At 31.3% G+C, this 3,827-nt stretch overlaps 1 long non-coding RNA gene across 1 annotated transcript; it reads right to left on the reverse strand.

Moving 5' to 3' along the window:
- Positions 1-1,563: 1,563 nt before the first annotated feature.
- On the reverse strand, positions 1,564-2,837 carry LOC145330635 (uncharacterized). The gene is made up of 4 exons (XR_013883530.1): positions 2,689-2,837; positions 2,216-2,269; positions 1,927-2,049; positions 1,564-1,750 (listed from the first exon to the last, which is right to left on the reverse strand). It is a non-coding gene; the product is annotated as an uncharacterized LOC145330635 (long non-coding RNA).
- Between the last annotated feature and the right edge of the window lie 990 nt (positions 2,838-3,827).

Here is a 3,827-nt window from a genome sequence, read left to right on the forward strand (position 1 = left end):
CTCTATTTTAGGAAGGGGGCATTTGGAGGTTTTATATTAAATTCCATTCCCCAAAAGTTTTATAATAATGTTTTCTTATTAATTGGCTTAAATATAAAAAATAATGTAAAACTAAATGTTCATTTATGTTGTAACATAATTATCAGCAGCCTCTATAACCTATCAAACTAAATAAAAGCTTTAACATTTTTTAGCTTTGACATTTTTCCTCTTTTTTTTTATCTGCAACAAAAAAATACAAGAAATAAAAATAAAGAACTGCATATTATTTAAAATATATTTATTGAATAAATAATACAAAGATGGCAACATCAATAAGAGCAAAATCCGTATAAATCTGTCTAATATTAATATCCATAAATTAATGATATAGTCCATTCTTTACAGATTGGATAACTTTATAAAAATTGTTATTGAAAATGACAATTCATTATTATCTATGTGTTATCCTATCTATTGCAAGATAATAACAAACTACCTAAATCTTCCTTGAAAACCCAATGTTTATCTATCTATCTATCTAACTCTCTATCTTTCTATAGTCTATCTGTCTGTCTATCTGTCTGTCTATCTATCTGTCTGTCTATCTATTTGACTATCAATCTAACTGTCTATCTAACTGTCTATCTAACTGTAAATCTAACTGTCGCTCTATCTGTCGCTCTATCTGTCTATCTATCTGTCTATCTATCTAACTGTCTATCTATCTAATGGGACACCTGTCATATGCAGCACAGGATTTAATTAGGACAAACCAGGGAGTAAGGGAGGGGACAATGGATCGAATATTCGCGGGTACATAAAAATGTAGAAATATAAGATTAAAACCAGTTTTGTTAGCCCGTGTCTACGGCATCTCGGGGCTAACAAAATTTGTTTTAATAAAATGATTGTACATTTTTATATTCGTAGAAAACTGAATATAGTATTCAATACTAGAGTTGGCTCGATATAATTATCTCCCTATTGGCTAGTTTTCTATATGCATATCTATTTCTCAATAAATCTATTTTCCTCACCCGGCATTACTATCTAAAAGAAAGTAAATATTTAATAATTTAAATGATTTTTAAAAGATTTTTTTAAATTATATTTTTTTCTTTACATTACCATCACCAAAGGGTTAATGATGATGATTACAATTTTAGTTTAATATTTGAACACACAAAATGTCGCCACAATCGAATTCTTTTAAAACATAGTTTTCTTAAATTTATCATATTATAAACTTAAATTTTCTTTTTTATGATTAGAAATTAAATACATCAATATAAGGTAAATAGCAACATGAAATGAAAAAAATGAATTTATTTTTAATAAAGTAAAATAATGGGTCTTATCGTTCTGGGCAATGAGAGTTTATTATGGATTATTGGAGCACTATGAGTTTTAATCATATATTCCTTGGAAAACTTGAGCTCGTTTATAGACATTTATTTCCTATATAGATCTGACATGGATCTTGAAGCAATTAAGCAGGCCGTTTTGTACATGTTAAAAATTGGAAGATTTCATTAAATAAAAGTAATCGCAAATATACTTAGTAAATGATACATGATTTTCAATATGGCTTAGAACCGATTCTAATCCAGCGGATATTAATCGGTTTCGAAGCCATATTTGAAACAAATAATATAATGACCTGTTTGACAAGATCCTTGGCCACGTGCTCCCTGGCAAAGGTGACGAAGCCAAAAGATTTGGGCTCATTGTCCTTGCTCTTGTCCACTGGACGGGTCACCTCAACAACCTATTTAATAAAATAATATAAAAAGTCATTTCAGTTGAGCAGGGGCGTATATTCTTAAGATTTTTTTCCCCCGGCTGCAAAATTACTTTAGAACTTTTATTGAATTTGATTAGTTAGTTCATTAAGTTGAGTGTCCGATCGTTTATATCCCTGGTATTTACAGTTCCTTAACTTACCTCTCCAAATTGTGAGAAATGAGCTTGGAAGTCCTCCTTGGACAGAGCGTCACCAGCTGGCAGCTTACCAACAAAGAACTTGCCCTGCTTACCCTCAGCCTTCTTGCACGTCACCTTCTTACCCTACAACATATTTACAATTTAAGGCAAGCTTAACAAAAAGTCAAAGAAAGTTTAGGATGGTTTTAAACTACCTATCTATTTGTCGTCTTCTTTTATATCTCAATTAATCAGTATGTCGACACTCAAACAGACAGGTATCCTGTTACTTTATTATAAGGATAATTACCTTGACAACATGTGCGCCATTGGCACCTCCTTGAACACGATGAAGGCATAGCCCCTAAACATAATGTCAAATAGGTTAGGTACCTACCAACAAAAGTTACATATTAATCAGATTTCTAAGAATATGTCAATAAGTTACGTAGCATTGCAGAAAAAAAATCAATAGCTAAAAATGATATGTGAATTAGAGTTACCTAAAGAAATGTTCAAATATTATTTAGGTTTGTTGAAACAAGTCAATTATTTTTGGGTTTTGAAGACTTTGAAGTTGTACTATAATTTAAGCTACATTTTCGAATAACAAACATCAACAAACTACATAATTTTTTCATTTCCTGAGGGTTTCGTCATATTAGAGTGGGACACCTGCCATACGCAGCACAGGATTAAATTAGGACACATATTACAATTATACCATGGTCCTTCCTTACATATATATCTTAGTTTCGTGAGAATCAGAATATTTATATTTACCTCTGCAATTAAACCACATTTAAATTGTCTTAATTTGTCTTTAGCACATCCTTGACCTTCTTTTTCTGTAATTCAGACACCTAGCTTCCTTCCAACCTCCGCCCTCCAGATCTGCCAACCACCCAAAAATGCTGCAGAATGCCAACGTCCCTATGATATAAAAATATTTTAAATTATGTTTAAGTTTCTTTCCGAAAAACAATGTTAACCGATTAAAATTTCTCCCAGGCTAAGATTAAGTTGCCAACTTATTTCTTGCTTATTTTGCCCCAATATTAAAATCTCTAAGAACTTAGTGCCATTTACCTAACAGGAATCTAACAAAAACAAATCAGACGTCTTATTTAAACAACAGCTGGTAATTAATTGTTTCCCAAAACGAACATTACACATTTCAAATTATAGAGTTAACTTGCTACAAGCAACAAAAGCATTATTAGACATGCAGAAAACGAAAATTCAAGGCAGTAAAAAATATTTATACGGGGTTGCAACTGTACAGAATGAAAAATCTTTAAAAAAAACACCCCTGATTGTTTTTATACCACTAAATCTTTTTCATTCTGTCCATGGTTAAGGCTACTTTTTACATTGTCGAATATCATTAAAAAAAAATTATTTGCTAAAATGGAGAAAAAATGTTGTGGTGGGTGTTGTCAAACTTGTTACCAAGTACAGCTGCAGCCGCCGAAATTTATGTTCTGAGAACTATATTATAAAAGGGAGGGGGAGGAAGTGACACTTTTAGAAACCAAAACTACAAGTCAAAGAAACTCAACGAAATAAAGATTTACAGCTCTGAGATTTGACATGGCAGTTGCATTAAAGAGGTACAATATGGAACTCTGAAGAAACGGCGGCAGAACCGCCGATCAAGCTGAAAACCGCCATTTCTCGCCATATTCAATTTTCAATCATTTAAGATAAATTTTTTTTTCATAAAAATTTCTCTTATATTTTACACTTGCAATTTTTAATCATGACATGTTTAAAATATTACAAGTGTAATGTGAAAATATAAGGGAAATTTTTTTGAGAAAAAGTTTATTTCAGATGATTGAGAACTGCCTAATTTGGAAAAAAAGGCAAAAAATTTGGCGTTTCTTTACAGTTCCATATTGTACCTCTTTAAAGCAACT

This window comes from Acartia tonsa, chromosome 10 (assembly GCF_053477335.1).
Source record: "Acartia tonsa isolate MP-2025a chromosome 10, ASM5347733v1, whole genome shotgun sequence".
NCBI classification, from domain to species: Eukaryota; Metazoa; Arthropoda; class Copepoda; order Calanoida; family Acartiidae; genus Acartia; species Acartia tonsa.